Source organism: Myotis yumanensis, unplaced genomic scaffold (genome assembly GCF_028538775.1).
Source record: "Myotis yumanensis isolate MYYU_CA2020_CCGP unplaced genomic scaffold, mMyoYum1.0.hap1 SCAF_11, whole genome shotgun sequence".
Classification (NCBI taxonomy): domain Eukaryota; kingdom Metazoa; phylum Chordata; class Mammalia; order Chiroptera; family Vespertilionidae; genus Myotis; species Myotis yumanensis.
Window position 1 is genome coordinate 17334663 of NW_027223762.1, and position 21742 is coordinate 17356404.

At 39.8% G+C, this 21742-nt stretch overlaps 1 pseudogene; it reads left to right on the forward strand.

The window, feature by feature from the left end:
• Positions 1-21742, forward strand: part of LOC139019618 (phosphatidylinositol 3-kinase regulatory subunit beta pseudogene) — a 132687-nt pseudogene that overhangs the window by 98453 nt on the left and 12492 nt on the right.

Genomic DNA, 21742 nt, shown 5'->3' on the forward strand with positions numbered 1-21742 from the left:
GTCTAGTATACGCAATTAAGTAATATCAGAATTACTGCAAGTCAAATTATGTAGATTTTAACACATTAACTACCATCCCAACCCCCTGACCAATGGCAGCTCATGTGTTAAACCACCAATAAGTTGTAGGACAGGCACCATTTGTCTTTATTCTTTATAGACCACCTTCTGGGCGCTACTATCAGAAGCCAGGAGAGATCCTATTCATGTCAGCTGCATGATTCTATTTTGTTTAGCTGCATGTCAACTTTCTATCATGCAGCTAAAGAAAATTATTAATATAAAAAAATCTCATTTCATCTATTTATAACAATCATCTCTGATTTTAAAATGTACACTAAAAGACTTATGCTTACCCATCTGCCTGACCCCATTTTATTCTATATTTCCCTTCTGCTGTCTCTTATTCTCTGAGTATCAACCTTGGTTATGAGTGCTAAGCTTTAGTAATCATTACAAAACAAGGTGTCCAGAGGGTAATGACCAAGACAGGAAAGAAACTTCAAACTATGACACAGGAAATTTATAAAAACTAGGAATGGTTTTTCTTTTCTTTTTTCTTTTTTTTTTTTTTAATATATTTTATTGATTTTTCACAGAGAGGAAGGGAGAGAGATAGTCAGAAACATCGATGAGAGAGAAACATCGACCAGCTGCCTCCTGCACATCTCCCACTGGGGACGTGCCCGCAACCCAGGTACATGCCCTTGACCGGAATTGAACCTGGGACCCTTGAGTCCGCAGGCTGACGCTCTATCCACTGAGCCAAACCGGTCTCAGCAAGGAATGGTTTTTCATTACAAAGGGAAACCTTTGAGATTGAAGTGAGGGATGCCTTCCAAATGTTTTCACTAGAAATAAGCAGAAACTTGTTTCCTGTGTTATCTGAAAGGTCAGAAGCAGGACTAAGAGGAAGATTCTAAATGAGTGCAGATATCTTCTTAAATAGAACAAAAGTTAGGTCTTTCTATTTACTGCTGATATAAAGAATAGGAATATGGAAACAGAATTTGGACAGCCACATGACACAGAGTTGAGGAGAATCAAGCACCAGAGGGAGGCTGAAACTGGATGATCTTTAAGTTCCTTCTGGAACCTTCCCCCCTAGTATACTTAACAACACTCATACAGGGGAGGGTAGAGTTGGGCCTTATTTTCAGATGACAGAGAGCAGACCACGCCCCCAAGAGAGTCAGGCTGGTGTTTGCAAGGTGTGAGTAAATGTTTAGGTGACTTCATTTCAAAAGTATGTGCACTTTTTTTTAACCACTGGTTTCAGTTATTGCAACCTCAGACCCTCCCATTAGCATAGATTATCACTTAACTATAACTCATACTCCCTTTGCATAAGACAGTTACATATCAATCAGTCATCAACTCAGTAAGAGAGAAATTGCTATTTTTCAATACTTTCTCAAACAAAATATGTCAGGAAAAACCTATATAGGTTTTGGAAAGCGCTATAAATATAAAAAAATCTCATTTCATCTATTTATAACAATCATCTCTGATTTTAAAATGTACACTAAAAGACTTATGCTTACCCACCTGCCTGACCCCATTTTATTCTATATTTTCCCTTCTGCTGTCTCTTATTCTCTGAGTATCAACCTTGGTTATACAGAATCTTTTCTCTGTCTCCTAAAGAAAAAGAGAACAACTTTCCCAAAGAATCAAGTTTTCTAGACCTTGATTTCTTTTGAAAGCCTGCTTTTTATATGCTTTCAACAAGCATATTTAGCGATATCTATTTCAATCTGGCATGCCTAGCAATTAAAACATAATATTTGGTGATGAGGAGATTCTGGTTACGAGTTTCTTTTCCAACTGGACAATTTAGCTCTAAAGGAAAGAAAGCAAAGAAGAAATTGGTCATGCCGACATGACCTCAGTCCTTAATTCCATCGCTGTATTCTACCTTTTCCTTGTCCCCCCCAAGCACACGGCGGCACTAATTATTGCTCTTTAGATGCATTTAAGCTCCGATGCTCAGTCTATATATGGAGAGGGCTTAAGCAGCCTGATGAGGCAGAAGTTGGCCAGAGGTCCTTCCTCCCCTCTCACCACACACATACATACAAGCTCATATTAAAAATTCCCTTTGTTGTCTCCTACCCTAATTGCCTTTGGGCCCACCCAATGTTTTAAAGAGAAAACATGTTTCTTTGTTATAACATGTCACTCTTGTTTCCCTTTTACTTTCGCGTCTCAGCCTCTCTTTCTCTCTCCCATTCCATGTGTACACACACACATACATGCATAGCTATTTCCCTGACATTTCAATACAATATTCCAAACCTCCCTCTCCCCACACCCGTTTTCTCTCATTATCAGGAGAGAGGAGGTGGATGGAGAACACAAACAGCAATGAACCATGACAAGTTCAGATAATGACCTCTCTTTTAATTTTGATACAGTGATGTCTGGAACTTCTGAGTATTTGTATTTTTCATCTTTGAAGGAATGTCTTTGAATGTCTTCAAAACTTGGATGACTAGGCTAGCATTCAAATTTAATAAGAACATGTTCTTGGGAGAGAGAAAAACTTGGGTACTATGATAATTATACAGTCAGATTTTTTTGCACTGCTGTGGGCATACCATGTGGTACAACCAGTCCAGAAACAACCTGGAAGTACCTAATGAAATTTAGTAACATATTATATATGGCCCAGTAATCCCACTCCCAGGCATATACCCCATGTGCTCAAATTCCACAGTGTGATGTGGACAAAGACATTTGCCAAGACTTTGTGATCAGAGCAGGAAATCAGAGGCAATTTGGTTTACTGTCACTGGTAAAAGGTTATGTAGAAATAGTGGACTCATATCATAGAAAGGAACTGAAATCATATACAACAATGTGAATAGATATTATAAACCTTACTGCATGGGCCTCCTTAACATGGCCATCTACTTTATTAAGACTGCAAGGAGAATCCCTGCTTGCTCCATGATAAACTTGACCTCTCTACATTTCCTGTGGCTACATTTCCTGTGTCCAATTTGATTGTCTTGATCAACACCTGTCCCTCCTTTTTTCTTTTTCTAAAAATTTTTTAAAGTATGTTTTTATTGATTTTAGAGAGAGAGGAAGGGAGAGGGACAGAGAGATAGAAACATGGATGAGAGAGAAACATCAACATGGATCTGCTGCCTCCTGCATGCCCCCTGTTGAGATCAAGCCCACAACCTGGGCATGTGCCCTGACTGGGAATTGAACCAGAGACCTGCTGGTGCATGGTTCAACACTCAACCACTGAACCACACTGGCCAGGCATCCTTTTTTTCTTTATTATTTGAAACATATACCCTCAAATCTATTCTCTCTGTGTTTTTCAGGGGAGTGTATAAATAATATACATCTGAATAACAATGTTATTTACATAATGTGTCTAAATTAGGGGTAAGATTTCATTAGTGTGAACCTCACTCCAGGTAGGAAAGACCCACTAATGAAGTGACTATTTGAGGCAAGGGAAATGCTGGCAGTTATACCTTCAAATCATACCCTAAAGGTGCCCCCCACTAAAGCTTGCTCTGCCCTAAAGGGATCAAGAGTCTGAGGAGATGCTGGACTTAGCTAAGCAACCTCCAAAGGAAGACCTCCACAATGCTCATACAACATGGAATTCTTAACCTTCAACATGCATTTTTTCAACCAAAACAACTTTTTTCTTAGCTTTAAGCTCAAGAGAATGGAAGATTGACACAAGGGAGGGAACTCAAGGAAATTTTCTTTCAGATCTAAATAAAAGGCAAATTGAAAACTTTCGCTGATGAGAAAGGGGAAATTAAACTCGCTGTGTGCAGAATCTTTTCTCTGTCTCCTAAAGAAAAAGAGAACAACTTTCCCAAAGAATCAAGTTTTCTAGCCTTTGCATCTCCAAGTATAGACATCTGTGCAGAGTGACACCTAGTGGTCACCAGGACGCCTTTAATAGCAAGAGCAATGAATGATGTGCATGTGTGTGTGTGTTTGAGCATTTGTAAAGGCCTTTTTTCTTCCTTCATATTCATAAGCTGTGAACAAATTGAGTTGTTCATTGGTTTTGAGTCCAATACCCCAACTTTTTGGCCACATATCCACTTATTGTTAGATCACAGAGAAAATTAACATTTGAGCAGTGGAGAGAAGTTGCCAAGTGGAAAGGAACAGTGATTCTGATATGTGAGAAAAATGATTTGTCCAAATCTGGAATCTGAAAGGCAGAAACAAAGCACAGTATCCAATCCAACAGCTTTCAAAGGACCAATGGCTTTTTGTGGTTGGATTCTTTTGAGTTCATGCCAGAGTTCATTTCCACGTGGTTCCCTTTCAAACCTCAGCTGGGTGGACCTGTCCAGCTGCCCATCTATATTCCTAATTGGACTGAGGAAATTAGAGAAATGGGAAGTTTATAATGGATTGAGGAAATTTCAGCTTATGCTGGTGATCTGTTGCTATCTGGGAGCCATTTAAAACTCCATAGTGCCTTAAGAAAGGGATGTCTACTTCTTCCACTTATCAATAGATTATCTCTGAAGTGAGATCCAGAAAATTTTGAATTTGGCCTTCTTTGGCTTTAACTGATAAGGACTTTTTAAAAATTATTTTTATCGATTTAAGAGAAGAAGGGAGAAGGAGAGAGAGACAGAAACATCAATGAGAGAGAATCATTGATCGGCTACCTCCTGCACACACTCCCACTAGGGATTGAGCCCACAACCTGGGCATGTTCCCTTGACCGGAATCTAACCCGGGACCCTTCAGTCCACAAGCCAATGCTCAATCCACTGAGCCAAACTGGCTAGGGAAGGATTTTTTTTTTTTTAAGTAACATGCAAAAATTAGGAAAGCCATCGAGAATTTATCAAATTTAGCTCTTATAAACTCCATTGTGAGGATTTTTTAAAAGCCAGACATCATAAATATGACTGAATTTGGCCAGCAAAACAGATAAGGAAAAAAGATCCTGGAAAATAATAACTGGAAGAATTTTTTGTGGGAGAATTTATAGTAGCTCAGATTCTAGTGGAAACCTGAGATAATTGGTTTTTTCAACTTTCTAAACTAAAGGTTAAGTGGCCCCAAATTCTGCCCATTTTTTATCTGGGAACCGGTATAATCTTACGATAGTTTACAGTTGATTTTTAAAAACTCATGCCAAAGAAGATCCAGAGAATCTTTCTTATCACAAAATTGAATGGTGGACCCTGACAATTTGTAAATTGTCTCTCTCTGTCATCTCTACAGCCACGACTCTACCTGCCTGGAATTAGAATACACCTGTCCCAACCCACTGCCTTATACATTGTTCAATTCCAAATACAGTAGTTTTCTTCTTGATGAATTCTGAATCTGTTCAACTCAAAGAACAAGCAAACTTTAGGCACGTGTGTTTTTTCTCTACTGTCCATAGTTTTGGTTTTTGTCACCTTAAAATAAAACCTGTTAAAAAAACAACATATAATTTTGCCCTCAAAAACACTTTTGCCTCTATGACCAGCCAATGATGGCCTACACTACATTAGCTCAATAAAGATTTCCCAATAAAAAAATACTAATACAGAGTCTTCATTTTGCCCTATGGTTAGGAATAGGGTTGTTAACAAAATATTTTTGAAGAAATGATCATTTCAAATGGGGTAAAATAAGGACATGTCTGACTTTCCTTATTTTTAATCAATATCTTCATATGGTGTGTTTTTTTAATGACCTGGGTATCTGCATTCCCTTGCTCCCCATCCTCAAAACAATAAATAAAATAATGACTAGCATTTGCACATATGCAGATGGCTTCATATTCTTGCCATATATTTACTAGTCTTAATAAACAGTTGGCCCTACTTTCTATTCCAAACAGTCACAAACAGTTTGAAGCCCAGGCTTCATTTTTGAAAGAAATCCACAGCACCAACACTCACTGGCTTAAGGTTGAAGTCCTATGGAACAACATAATGTATCCAAGTGCTTGGGTGTACATTTTGAAGGCAATTTTTAGATTGCCCAAGGTAATACATTCTATTGGTATTCTACTGAATTATTTTTAAAATACTTTTTATTTTTAAATTACACTTGATATACACTATTATATTAGTTTCAGGTGTACAACCCCATGATTAGACATTTATGTAACTTATGAAGTGATCACCCCAATAAATCTAGTACCTATCTCACACCATATATAGTTATTACTTACGTTATGGCCCAAATGGGCATTTGGTTATTTTTCATAAAATATTTCTAGACTGATAGTATTGTGGCCATAATTAGGAACCAAAGTTTTAGGATCATCCTTCTTCAGCGAATTAGAGTGAACCCAAAACTACTTCATGAGGGGAGTTTTGGCCTAGACCAGTGGTATTGCCTCTCCTTATCTTGATGTGCAGAGTACCAGGGAAGGTACTACCATTTTTTTTTATTTCAGGCATGTATCTTTCTCAGGTTCTTCAGCCTTCCTCAGAGGGTGTATACCCTATGCCCAGCTCTGCTGAATGGAAGAGTTCACAGCTCTCTTTTTAAACCGTATCTATAGAAACTTCTACCTGGCGCTTTTCATATTAGAGATGAGTAATTTGAACTCAAAGTCACTTAATATTTATCAAATGTTGAGTTGAGGATCACAATATTTATATAAAATTTGCCAAACCGGTTTGGCTCAGTGGATAGAGCGTCGGCCTGCGGACTGAAAGGTCCCAGGTTCGATTCCGGTCAAGGGCATGTACCTGGGTTGCGGGAACATCCCCAGTGGGGGATTTGCAGGAGGCAGCTGGTCGATGTTTCTCTCTCATCGATGTTTCTAACTCTCTATCCCTCTCCCTTCCTCTCTGTAAAAAAATCAATAAAATATATATTTTAAAATTTTTGGTAATCTTTTTGGGCCACTTTTCAAATCAAGAAGCTAATTGGGAAAATGGAACTAAACAAATTTAGGTAATACAACCCCCTAAGAAGAGGTATTAATTAAAATAAAAATCAATACAATGAAAGTTTAAGTATAGTCCTGAAATTATTCTATCAGAAAGGCCTGGGATACATCTCTAATCTTTTGAGGTTAAATCATGAAAGGTAAGCATATGTATAAGCAGATATCTATGCATATATTTCTATCATATTCATCTGCCATGGATAGGTAAAGAATCCTTGTGTGCCTGGAGAATGTCGGACCTGGAAGACAAGTGCTTTAACCTCACCTATTGACATGCCCTAGCCTCTTTAGGAATATTAAACATAACTTTGAAAACACACCAGTTCAAACAGCCTTTTAGCTTTGTGGACTATTGAGGTAAAACTTACTTCCTTTACCCACGGATGTTGCAATAGTTTTCTATGTAATAGAAAGTGTATAATTCTGTCTTCCACTCCACCCACCTCCCTGATTCTTTGCTCCAACGTGTCTAATTAAAACAGAATTGCTTGGTGCTTAGCTGGCAACTTTTTAAACTGTTGCCTAACAGTTTCCTAAGTGTTTCTTGAGGAACACAGAAGGCAGAACAAGCTGTTTAAAGGAAAATGTGTGTATGTGTGTGTGTGTGTGTATATGTCTGTGTGAGTACACACATACATGGTCTGTGTGTTTGTATATGTCTAGGGCAATAATTTTCAGCTGGTGTACCACAAGAATTTTTAAAACACGCAATACCTGGACTATTTAGTCAGGGGCACTGACCTCTTTTCCCTTATGGTCAAATTTTTAAAATGACAATAGCCAACACAACAATAGCTGTCTGGTCTGAACGAATCAAAATTATACCTACTTTTTTGTCAAATCAGCAAAAAAAAATTTTTTTTTTTGGTGTGCCACAGAATTTTAGTAATTAGTTTATATGTGCCATGAAATGAAAAAGGTTAAAAATCACTAATCTAGGGGAATATACATTTCCTGATTTTTTCCCCTCCTCAAAATTCCCAAATCACAGGGCCCCAAAATGCACGAAACAAAAATCTCACAGAATTAAACACAAAATAATTTCACAATAGTAATCAGTAATCTGATAGTAACCTACAGATTAAATGGAATCCCTATAAAAATGCCAGCTGAGCCCTAACCGGTTTGACCCAGTGGATAGAGCGTCGGCCTGTGGACTGAAGGGTCCCAGGTTCAATTCCGGTCAAGGGCATGTACCTTGGTTGCGGGTGTGGGGTGTGCAGGAGGCAGCTGGTCGATGTTTCTCTCTCATCGATGTTTCTAACTCTCTATCCCTCTCCCTTCCTCTCTGTAAGAAGTCAATAAAATATATATTTTTTTAAAAATGCCAGCTGAGTTTTTTTACAGAAATTGATAAGCTGATCATAAAATTTATATGGAAATGCAAGAGATTCAGAACAAATCTGAAAAAAAATACAAAGCTAAAACAATCTGAAAAAAAAAAAAAAGAACATAATTGAATGACTCAAATCAAATTCCCTGATTTCAAAACTTTCTATAAAGCCACAGTAATCAATACAGCGTGGTACTGGCAGAAGGGTAAGCATAAACATCATTGGACTAGATATCAGAGTTGAGAAATCTTACATTTTATGGTCACTTTGGGGGAATCAATTGACAATCTAGAAATCCAGAGAGACAGAAAATAGATTAGTGTTGTCAGGGTCTAGAGCAGTGGTTCTCAACCTGTGGGTCGCGACCCCTTTGGCGGTCGAACGACCCTTTCACAGGGGTCGCCTAAGACCATCCTGCATATCAGATATTTACATTACGATTCATAACAGTAGCAACATTACAGTGATGAAGTAGCAACGAAAATAATTTTATGGTTGGGTCACAACATGAGGAACTGTATTTAAAGGGCCAGAAGGTTGAGAACCACTGGTCTAGAGGAAGGGGGGCATGAAGCGTAACTACTCATGGTTACTGAATTTCTTTTTGGGTGGTGAAATATTCCACCCAAAAAGAATTATACTGTGGGGATGGGTGTACAGTTTTATAAATATACTAAAACCCACTGAATTGCTCACTCTCTAAGAAATGAATGTTCTAAATCATTCTCATACTTCTGGGCATTTATCTCAGTTTGTTCTATTATATAATTATTTCTGGACATATATAATCTCCCCATATAGACTGTATGATGTATGAGGGCAGGCATGTCATCGTATTCACTTTTGTGCCATGCAAAAGATTTCTCCTGAAAGTAGGAGATCAATAAACACTTTCTAAAAAATTTAGTATCCTCAACTCTTCAAGCCTCACAACATTTGTTTCCTTAAGGGCCTTCAAAATGGCTTGAATAAACTCCAAAACCCTTGATCCAGCCAATTGGCCTCTCCCACTCACCTTGGAGATTTGCAGCAAGCAGTTGCTGCCAAATAATTATAACCAAGAGCTTGCTCGTATCAATGCTGATTTTATTCTGGTTCTTGTCTGAAGAGTTACTTTGTTAGAGTATTTTTCCTTGGTTCAGTCATTCACGTCTCTGTTATGCTGATCTTCCAGGTCCCCCAGGCCCCCCACACACCAGTAATCCAGGCTTTACTGTTCTCCTACCCCCACTGCTACCTCTCCCAGCCCGCTGCATCTCCTGCTTTCTAAATGTGGAGCTCTGTAGCCAAACAGTGAACACTTTCTCCATTTTTGTAGTCCCGGTCTAGTGCCAGGCTGCCAATTACCTCCACCGTCTTCTTTGGCACTCATTCATTAATTCACTCATTGGTTAAGTAAACACATATTGAGTCTCTAGTATATACCTGCACTGTTCTAGCTGATGTTGCTCTGATTATCTGTTACGCTTATTCACGGATGTGGAAATGGAGTGTTTGCTTATGCTACTAAAGGAATGTATGTCGCATAGGTAAGAATTTTAAAGGAATGTGTTTGTATGTGCTAATACCTAGTGAAAAACTAGCTGATTCACTGACTAATAATTTCCATATTTGGAGGATCTTGGAAAATGAGTCAACTCCTTTTCATCTAATATAGGTACTAGTATTTTAATCTATTTTAATTTCAAATCTACCTCTCAATGTAAGCAAATTGCCACCTGTTGCTTGGGTTGTACTGGTTATCGCTTCAGTGATTTTGTTTGTCTTTTGGGGGGGGCAGGGGGTTTCTTTTTTACTTTTTTGTTTTTGAGAAAGAGGGGGAGGTGAAGAGAGAGAAATATCCATTTGTTGTTCTACTTATTTATGCATTCATTGACTGCTTCCTGTATGTATCCTTAAAGGTCTGGAGTAGTGTCTAAGATCAAACCCGCAACCTTGGCATGTTGGGGTGACGTTCTAACCAACTGAGCTACCCGGCCAGGGCACAGCTTCAGTGGTAGTGTTACCCTCACAGCTTAAGTCAGAAAAGAACCATTTGCTTATACATGTATTCACGCCATATTACTGGCAGCTCTTCAGAAAAGTTGGCCTAATTTTTGGAAGCCTCTTCAGTCCATCATGTTAAAAGATGCACCCTAATTTCATCAATTTGAGAATTTTATGATCTTCACCTATTTTTTTTCATAATGCAACCAAATCCTTCATTCTCATTTTCAGAGGCCTCAGAAAAGCTTCATGATGAAGCTGAGTTCAACCAGCCCGGGAAAGCGCGATGTTCCCTGTGCGGGCTGCCGGCGCCCTGAAGGACTGATCCGGCAGAGCCCCTGCTCCTGGCTGACAGATCCAATTTCCAAAGAGACGGTGTCTGCACACGTTGTGCTTGCTCAGGCCTGCCTCCTCCTCTCACTTTCCCTCAAACAACCATTAGTCCCACTGTGTAGCAACTACCTACAGAGCAGAAGGACCAATGTATTTTTTTATCAAGCCGCCTCTGGCCTTCGTGTACAGCTGCCCACTTTGCCGTGGTGCCTCTTAAATGGTACGTTTGATCTGTCGGGAACTGGACTTCCTCCACCACCCAGACGTCTCTGCAGCCTGTAACTGTCTACACCTGAAAGGTCAGATGTTTTCAAATCCTGACCCTCATGCGTAATACCCGAGTCAGCAGTCCCCCTACAGCAGTGGTTCGCATCAGGCCCAGAAATCAGGATTTTAAAAAGATCCCCAGGTGATTCTAATGTGCAGCCAAGGTTGAGAACCACTGCCCTAGACCAGGGGTCCTCAAACTATGGCCCGCGGGCCACATGCAAATACAAATATTGTATTTGTTCCTGTTTTGTTTTTTTACTTCAAAATAAGATATGTGCAGTGTGCATAGGAATTTGATAGTTTTTTTTAAAACTATAGTCCGGCCCTCCAACGGTCTGAGGGACAGTGAACTGGCCCCATGTTTAAAAAGTTTGAGGACCACGGCCCTAGAGCCTTGTTACTCAAAATACAGGCTGTGGACCAGTAGGATCCACATCTCACGGGGACTTGTAGAAATGCAGATTCTTCGATACTCCTCCAGACCTTTAAGGAATCAGGATCTCTGGGGGCGGGGCCCTGGAATCTGCATTGTGTCGAGGCCTCTAGGTGACTCTGACGTTCACTACATCTTCAGGAGCACTGGCGTGTTTGCTAGCCTGTGCCACTTAATATTCAGACCTCTTGCCAAAAGCCTGCTCACTGCTTCCCCAGGCCCTCTGGCCTGGATTCCTGTCCCATAGTTTCTTGTTCCTCTTCCTTTTTCTCTCACTGGTTAGGTTCCTGATTCCAGCCTCCACTGACCTCTCTGGACAGACCCCATACCTGCATACTGCTTCCTGCATTCCCTCAGCTTTCCGGGCTCAGCCTCTGACCTGCTGACCTATGGCAGCCACGGTCTTCCTTCCTTTCCAACCTCCCCTCCTGCCTAGGGCTCCTCCTGACCTCCCTGCGAGGGTGACATCTATGTGTGGAAGCCTCCGGGCGCGGTGCCCGTTAGCACAGGTCCCCACACTGTCCTTGCTGCCATCTGTCTGCCACCTTGCTGCCCATCTTCCTCACAGCTGCCAGTTATGTTCCTAAGGAACAAAACTGATATTATCTGCGGCTTCAAAACTCCTGCAGACTTCCAATTTTCTGCAGGATAATGTCCAAGCTCCTTAGCATGACATCCAAAACCCTCCATGGGCCCCTTTCTCACAGGTATGTCTCTCCCCTCTTTTCCCCTATCCCTCTTCCCACCTCCTACCCCGACAATGTCCTCCTGTCCCCAAGCTTGTTCTCAGTCTAGGGACTGTCATTAGCTGTTCCCTCAGCCAGGAATACTCTTCTGCCTCATCCTTGAATTGCTCACTTGCAGTCACTCATATTTTAGCTTAAAGATTACTGATTCAAAGAAATCTGCTTTAATATTCCATCTAAAGCAGCCACTTGGTCCATCTGAGATGGCCATCACATCATCTGTTTGAGGCACTATAAAGCACTTTTAATACCAATAAGATTTTTTTTCTTGCTTATTTATGGTCTGTTTCCATTCATTTCAGTATAAGCTCCCTAAAAGCAGAGACCTTTCCTATCTTGTTCATTTAGAAACTGTGCCTGACAACAAAGTAGGTACTCAATAGGTTATTTGAAAAAGATAGCATGCAAGGAAGGAAGAACAGAAGAGAAGAAGGTATGAAACACATAAAATAAATGTGAATAAAGAAGCATGTCTCCATATTTTAGGAGTAAATACATGAGGAAGATATGAAAAAAAAAACCAATATAAGTAACAATGCTCATGGTGTGACAAGCTTTGACTTCCCAGCTACCCCTTAGCAGAAGTTAATCATTTCACCTTCTCCATGATAGTACTTTCTGAAGATCCATATAACAGCACTTCTCATCTTGTGTTGTAATTATTTACTGATACAGTTGTCTCTTCCTATAATCTCTCATCTCCTTGTGGGCAGGAAATGTGTATTTATAGCCCTAATGCCTGGCACAGAGCCTGGACAATAGTAGAGGCTTAATAAATGCTGAAAGAAAGGAATTGGTGAAAGAAAGAGAAGGAAACGTTAGAATGGTGATGTTAGGAGTGGAAAATGTAATAAAATTCCTCTCCTTTTTTGGTGCTGTTTCTTGGTCCAAGTCATTGGAAATGAATGCAGTAATGCAGTAACGAACACACTTATAAGATAAGCACATATAAGATAGTATAGCATGGAGGTCAAGAGCATGGCTCTGGATGGAGCCAGTCTATCTGGGTTGACATCCTGGTGCAACCACTTCCCAGCTCAGGAACTTGGGACAAATCACTTAACCTTCCTGTACCACAATTTCCTCATCTGTAATATGGAGATGATGATAAAAATTCACCTCATAGTGCTGTATGAGAACTAAGAGTTAATGTGTGTGTCAATTAGCTTTTGATGAACTTAAATAAAAAACAACTGCCCCCAAATTTAATAGTTTAAAATAATTATTAGCCCGGCCAGCATGGTTCAGTGGTTGAGCGTCGATCTATGAAGCAGAAGGTCACTGTTTGACTCCAGGTGATGGTATATGCCCAGGCTGTGGGCTCGATCCCCAGTGTGGGGAGTGCAGGAGGCAGCCAATCATTGGTGCTCTCTCATCATGGATGTTTCTGTCTTTCTCTCCCTCTCCCTTCCTCTCTGACATCAACTTAAAAATATATTTTAAAAAATTATTAGCTAATGATTCTTTGAGTTGACAACTTGAGCTGGGCTCAGCTAAATGGTTCTAAGTGGTTCTGCTGGTCTCCCCGGCTCATTCTCATGCTGGCAGTCAGCTGGCAGGTCAGCAGGGGCTGCTTGGTCCCAGATGGCCACACTCGCATGTCTTGTTCTTGGCTTAAGTAACTGAGCCATGCATCTTCAGCATGTATCTGTGTAGCTGGAACTGAAGTTACTGGCTGGCTTTTAAAGGCTGAAAATGTATAGTCACCCACCAGTACCAAAGCACCTTTCAACCCTTTTCTTTTGTCACCTTTGCTGACATCTCATTGGCCAAAGCAAGTCATATGGTCAAGTCCAGAGTCAAGAGGTAAAGAAACAGACTTAACTTCTTGATGAGAGAAGCTTCACAATACTGTCATCATTTTTTACAAATATATGAAAACACACACACACACACACACACACACACACACACACTTAGGATAGTGGCTAGCACATAGTAAAGCAGCATGTGAATCCAGTTATCAGCAAAGATGAAAATACCTGTGCAGATGCTTCGTGACGCAGCCCCTATTGCACTGCTCTCAGTGAAAATTAAAGTGAATTACAAAATTAGAAGGGGAGACAGGACACAGAACCAGAATAAAATGTCCTCACAGTTTTATTTTATGAAAAAAAATAGTAATTCTACAAAACTTCCAAAGCTAACTCCTCTATAAGAGGCTGCTCACTCTTCTGTGTATCAGTATGGTTTAAGAGGCAGGATCCTGGATCCTGGGATCAAATCACCTACGTTAGAATTCTAGTTCACGATTTACTTGCTGGGTAAGCCCAGATAAATTACCTGAGCACTCTAGTCCTTGATATCTGCATTAGTAGAAATGGTAATTTTAATTCCTGAGGTCCTTAAATGAGGCTTAATATGTACAAATTTTCTGGTATATAGTGAGCACCCCAAAAATATTAGCTATTGTCCTGGCCGATGTGGCTCAGTTGGTTAGAGCATTGTCCCACACACCAAAAGGTGGCGGGCTTGATTCCCAGCCAGGGCACATACCTAGGTTTGGGTTGGATCCCCAGTTGGGGAACATTTGGGTGGCAACTAATTGATGTTTCTCTCTCACCTCTCTCTCTCTCTCTCTCTCTCTCTCTCAACCTCTCTCTCCCTTCCCCTCTCTCTAAAAATCAATTAAAAATAATATATAAGCTATTATTATTCTTAATTTTTTAAGAATCAAAAATCATCTAATATAGTTCAGAGATTCCCAAACTCGGTGGCACACTGGAATTACCTGGGGAGCATAAAAATACTGACACTTGTCCGATTCCAGGGATTCTGATACACATGGTCTGAAAGGAGGTCTTTGCACAGTGGATTTTGAAAGCTCCCAAGGTAGTTCTAAGTGTGGTCGAGATTTGGAAGCACAGGTCTATTGGAGAGGACATTAGAGATAATCCAGAGCAAACTCTTCATTTCATCAACGAGAAAACTGAGACCCAAAGAGGTGATAGGCATTACTTAATGGCAGCCAGGTGGGTGGTAAGAAACCTGGAAACTGGTAGCCAGGGGCTCCTGCCCACGGCTCTTTCTCTTTTATCTGGCCTCTGCCAGGACAGGTTACCCAAGCCAGCCTGTGTGACCCTCCTCACCAAGAACTGGGAGCTGGGAAAGGGGAAGTCTACCCGATGCCAAAGGCAATGTTCCTAGATTAACCCCAAGAATCCTGGTCTCCCTTGGTCTTTTTTTTTATATATATATTTTTATTGATTTTAGAGAGAGAGGAAAGGAGGAGAGCAAGAGAAACACTGACTAGCTGCCTCCTGCACGCTCCCTACTGGGGATCAAGCCTGCAACCCTGGCCTGTGCCCTGACCAGGAATCCAACCGGAGACCTTTTGGTGCATTGGTCTCCCTTGATTTTATAACCTTCTCCCTATACTTTCACGTTTGAGTCATAGTAGGATTCAGATTCTGCCTATGTTTGTCTGACTTAGACTTTTACTTCATTTATTGTTTTCCTTTGCAATGAAGTTCCATCTTATACATACATTCATGCTCCGAGCTATATTTCAAGGAGTGAAAAAAGCAAACTACTCTTCCTTTCATCCTCCCCTGACTCCACCCCATGAAGGACATTCATCGGAGATTACTACCTTCTTGTGAATAATCTATCGTGTAGGGGATTTCCTCCTCCTTTAGAATTGTTTATGGAAATAGGAGTGCTCCTCAGTTCATAATAGTGATTCTGTTGCAATGGCAGCAATTCTCAGGATCAGAGGGCCAGCCTCAGCCCAGGTCAGGAAAGGTGGGCGCGGGGGCTGTGACGGCTCCTTGGACAAAGGCTGACCGTGAGGGCTAAGAGAAATGGAGAGCTGGTGGCGTCAGGTCTTCTGAGGAGCAGGCAGAATCCTCAACGAAAACTCCCTTTTTTCTTTTCTATCCAGCTTTAGCCTTTACAAATATTACCCCTTTGTCATTCTCTCAGAGCTTCTAATTACTAAGATCGAAGGGAACAAATTTAATGAGCAAGAGAAAGGTGGGTACAGAGCAAGGCTCTCAGGAACCTGGCCTTTTAAAAAAGTGTTCTTACATGAATGAAGTTGGATAGCAAATAGAACATGCAATATGATCTCATATTTTTGTATATATATATATATATATGTATATATATATATAGTATATGATTATACCACTGAATAATGGGATTATAGAGAATATTATTTTTGCTGGTCTTTCATTTCTGATTCTGTTATGATGAATATGTATTACTTATGCATCAAAAATGAACAATAAAATCATTATTTTACAAAGAAAACAAATGCTACTGATCTTAGAATAAAGCCCTGCAGTCATTCTTCTTTAATATTCATTACACTCAAACTGCTTTCATATTATATTTGGGATCTTTAAAGATTTATCAAGTTAACTGATTTCTTTAATCACTTATTGACTGAGGTGTATGTGTGTGTGTGTGTGTGTGTGTACGAGTGGGCTCTCATGCTCAGGTCTGTTGTATTTTTCATATGCTATTTGGTTTCTTAAAAGAGTTATGGAATTAAGTAATTTTTAAAAGTCATTTATGATTCATGAGTGTGTGTATATGTGTGCACGCACGCTCAGGTCTATTGTAGTTTTGGCCTTTATTCCAACCCTTACTTATCACTTTAAGCCAATTTGTATCATTTTCCTGGCCTTCTCCACATTCGTGACATTTCCAATTCCATCTGCAGATTTAATTAGCGTGTTGCTTATTCACTCTTCCACATCACTGATAACAAGAGGCATAAAACTGGACCCCGTAGTGACTGCTCCGCCACTTCAATGCCTCCCACAACTGGACATATCCTTCTGCTTTCCCTGGTTTTTAAGCCAAGCTGATAGGAACTGATTTTGCAAGTAAAATTCACTCAGACATTGCACCCAATGATTTATGAAGTCCACGCAGCCGTGTGGTGTCCCATTAATCACAGACACTACAATAATCTATTTGTGTGCAGCAGTCCTCATAAATCGGAATAAAATAAATTTCACAAGCGCATCCTCAGCTTTTGTGACAGGGCACCTGGTTTTACTCAGGGCACCAGCCACATAATGCAATGTTAGCAGACCTGCAGATTCCTGAGTTTGGTCAAGCAAGTAAAAATATGCATTTATTTTCAGATGCATGCCAAAGCTAAGAAATTACAGCTTGATAATCCCCCAGGGGAGAGAATTTCTTTAGGACTCAGCTCTCTCATATTTTTTTTATTAAAACTGAAGTAAATAAACAGAGTATATGAGGCACACCAGTAAAATTGGGGAGATGATTTTGTTAACAAATGGTCCAGAATTATATCTTCAAATAAATGTTGAGCATTTAAATGTTGTCATCATTGGAAGACTCTCGTTTCAATGATATTATGAAATAGTTGTATAAATTCTCTTTTGACATTGTTTCTATTTCACATAACAAAATATTCATCTGTGACTGTATTTCTTATCTATAATACAATCCAAAATTATTGCAAACCATGTCTGATAAAGATTGTGGATGATCTAGCTAGGTCATAGTCATTTTTCCCCCAAATGTAAATATTTTTATTTTTTTGATTATAAAGAGAATATTATAAAATTAAAATTTAACAATATAAGAATACATTGCATGAAATAATAATGGCATGAAAAATATATTTTTAAAATGTATGAAATCCTAACACACACAGATGATCACTCCTAATGTATTAGGTGAATAGCTTTTCCAGAATATATGTGTGTTTGTGTATAGAGAGATAGGTATAGAGATACAGATAGATACAAATAGAATGAGGTAAGCTAAGATTCTACTGTAATTGTTATATTATCACCTGCTTTTAAAAATGAGCACTGTATTGTGAATATTTCTCCAAAATAGTCAACATAAAACCACATTTTATCTTAATAACTATAATATTCCATTACATAAATTTATTTACTCAAAACTCCATTAACAGAGTTAGTTTATGTTCCATTTTTTTTAACCATAAACGACACTATAATTGGCATCTTGGTTATTAAAATTTGTACGTCTAACCGCATTCTCTTCTTCTTAGAATAAGAAGTTTTCTAAGAATTCTTTTCTTAAACTCTTAAATTTGTGATATCTGGATCAGGGATTTGTCCAGCTAATATTTTGATGTGTATTGCTAAACTGCCTTCCAGAAAAATTATACCAAGTTTTACCACTGCCAGTAATTCGAAAGGTATTTATTGACCTCATCTTGCTAATCCTGGATATAGCCAATCTTTAAAAATGTTTGTTGCCCTAACCGGTTTGGCTCAGTGGATAGAGCATCGGCCTGCAGATTGAAGGGTCCCAGGTTCAATTCCAGTCAATTCCATGTACCTTGGTTGTGGGCACATTCCCAGTAGGGGTTGTGCAGGAGGCAGCTGATCGATGTTTCTAACTCTCTATCCCTTTCCCTTCCTCTCTGTAAAAAGTCAATAAAATATATTTTTTAAAAAGTTTTTTTTAAATAAGAAAAAAATGTTTGTCAAGCTCTGGCTGGAAGAGGATTTTTTAAAATTTTTATCAATCTGATAGATGAAAAGTGTTTTCTCATTATTTTAATTTGCATGTCTTTGGCTATATTTAGTTGAATATGTTTTCATTTGTTTATCGGTCATTTATATTTCTCCTTTTGTAAGTTACCTGTCCTTGTACATTTCCATTTGGGGAAGGCAATGTACATCATTTTTATTGATTAATAGAAGTACTTTTATACTATGTTAATGCTGCTTTTAATCAAAACCCACGTATGAGCCTAATGAGTCTAATTTCCTTGTAGATTTGCAATTGAATCAGAGGTCAGTTCCAAAAATATATTGAGAAATGGCAACATTCTTAGAAAATAGATTTATTTTCCCAAAGTGACAATGTCAGTGCTTTGAAAACTATACTCATCTGTATATTCAATTCTTATATACTTAAGTAAAACATTCTAATCATTAGGCTTGATTAAGAGCCTGTGCTTTAAAATCAGATTGCCTCTCTTCAAATCCTAAATCTTTCACTTACGACCTGGATAACGACCCAAGACAAGCTACTTAGCTATTCTGTGCCTTGGTTTCCTCATCTATAAAATGAAGATGATAACAGCTCCTACTGCACAATGCTGCTGGGCATTCAATGAGAGGATGCACATAAAGTATGTATCATAGAACCAAGAACATTTAGGGCTCAGCTATCTAATAGCTACTATTAAGTGCAATATTGTGTGGTTTCATGGCCTGCTCAAACCTAGACCACCAGGCATACTTTAAGGCATTGGTTACATGTACTTCCATTGCTCTATTTGGAGGTAAGCTGTCCTGATGATATATTCAGACTCCTCAAATTTCATTTTAAGAACTTAAAAATAAAGAGAGATTTCTAGTGTGAGATACAAATCAGAAACCAAAGGGTACTCTCACCTTAGTCCTTTGGTGGCTTTCCAAATGTAATAAGAGAATAAAAATGTATGTTCTAATTCTTGCACAGGTCTCTACAGTTTCTGCATCACCTAAGCAGGGTTTAGATCAGCGGTTCTCAACCTGTGAGTCTCGACCCCTTTGGGGGTTGAATGACCCTTTCACAGGGGTCGCCTAAGACCATCAGAAAACACATATATATTTACATATTGTTTTTGTGATTAATCACTATGCTTTAATTATGTTCAATTTGTAACAATGAAATTGGGGTCACCACAACATGAGGAACTGTATTAAAGGGTCGTGGCATTAGGAAGGTGGAGAACCACTGGTTTAGATAGTTGAGAAACAGGACAAGGGCAAGCTGGATGCTGAAGGGGTGGGAAACCCTGGAAGCTCAGTTGGTCGCTAAGGCTGGGTAAACTCAATGTGCTGAACAGGTGAGCCACTGCCCTGATCTGCAAGTGACGCATGGAAGCCCCAGCAGCCCACTGCGATGTTCTAGTTCTGGAATGAGATAACCAGGCCAGACTCAATGTAGGATGAGTTGGCACTGGATAGGGGGTGCTACAGTGTCATAATGAGGCATAAAGTATGCGTCACCAAACCTGGGTCTCAGTCTTAACTCGGGCATGTGGCCTATGACCTTGGGATATTTATGTAGTGTCTCTGAGCTTCAGTCCCTCTTCTGTGGAGATATCTGATCACACCTTACGATGAGATTGCTATGAAGAGGAAAGGAGTTGAGATACGCAAAGCATTTAGCATATACTCCATTCCATGTGCTCAGTGAATGGTTGCTAGGAAGCAAAGAAAACATTAAAATTATTTAAGAACTAAACTCCATGGGCACTGATAATCAGAACAAGCACCTGACCAATGAGGCCAATTAGAAGGGATCCCCAATGAATAGAAAAGTTGGCCTAATCCATAAGAAGGGATGCAGTCCTGCACAGCCTACTGGTGTGTACTATTTCTTAGAGATTAAAAAAAAGAAGAAGAAGGGGATGTTCATGTTGAATAAGTGTTCCAGAGTTTGGGCTTGGAGAAAGAAGTAAATACTCAACAGAACTCCATCCAGCACCCCATATAAACAGTCTGGAGTCAGATGGAGGGAAAAAAACAGTAATGTGGGGAGTTCTGTTTTCTAGAGACTGCTATTCTGGACCAGGTGAAGTGCCTCAGGGTGGTGTGGAAGGAGCTGGTGCACAGAGCGACAGGTGGTACCTATTAGAAACTCAGGCAGCAAATGCCCAGGCCACAGAGCACAACCCAGACACCACCACTCATCAGCTGAGGTTTGGATGCCGATGACCAGGTATTTAGACAAAAGGAATTAGATTCCAGCTATAGAATGAATCCAAAAAAAGACAGGGGAACTAATAACAAATGGATTAACCCTGAACTGTGGCAATTAGAGGCAAAAGGTCCTTTCCTGCTATCTGCTCAATAACTGGAGTCAGGGCACATCCAGAGGCAGGTAGACAAGGAACCTGCAATGCAGAGGGGCAGGGGGTGGGGGTCCAGGCTAGAGCCTCCGTGGATGAGGCTGCTAAGAGTCAGCAAATTTAAGGTGAACAGCACCCCCAAAAGCTCATTTTCCTCATCTATAAAATGAAGGAGTTGAACCAGGGGTATCTGAAGCATCTTCCAGGACTTTAAACTTTCTTTATTTCTGTAAGAAAGTTCTGGGCAAAGAGCAGACGCCCCTGGGTAGGGCACTCAAGGGGCCTCCAGCTCAACCGGCCTGTACTTTTCCTCACAAAATGTTGATTCCTAATAGATGCTACATGGTATTCTTTATAATTAAGTTATTCACCTAAGAAAATGTGGTTTTAATGAAAAGCTAGGAGCTTTTTTTTAGGTTCTCACCAATGCGGTAAAGAACAAGATGAAGACCCAAAAGTTGTTCAATCTGTTAGACTCAGGGAGCCCCGAATCTATTTTAGAATTTCAAAATCTATTGCGTCATATTATGTTTTGCATCACAGCCCACTACCCCACAGCTATGCTATCTGGTAAGTCTCCCAACGAGTTTTCTGGCTTCCAGTCATTGTCCCTCTGTTCCTCTGCTGCCATAATTTCAACTTTTTATTAAATAGAAGATACCATCACATGCAAGCAGCAACATCTATCTATGTCTATATATCTATATATCTATATCTATCTATATGTATAGGTATAGATATATAGAGATAGAGATAGAGATAGAGATATAAAGCCAGCGACCCTAACGACCAGAGACCAGAACAACACGGCCCCTCACCCAGGCTGCCCCTCGCCCCCCCAGAGAGCAGTTAGGGGCACCCCTAGGCAACGCGATAGGGTGCAAGTTTGATGGGGGAAAGTCAAAGAAATAGGGGGGA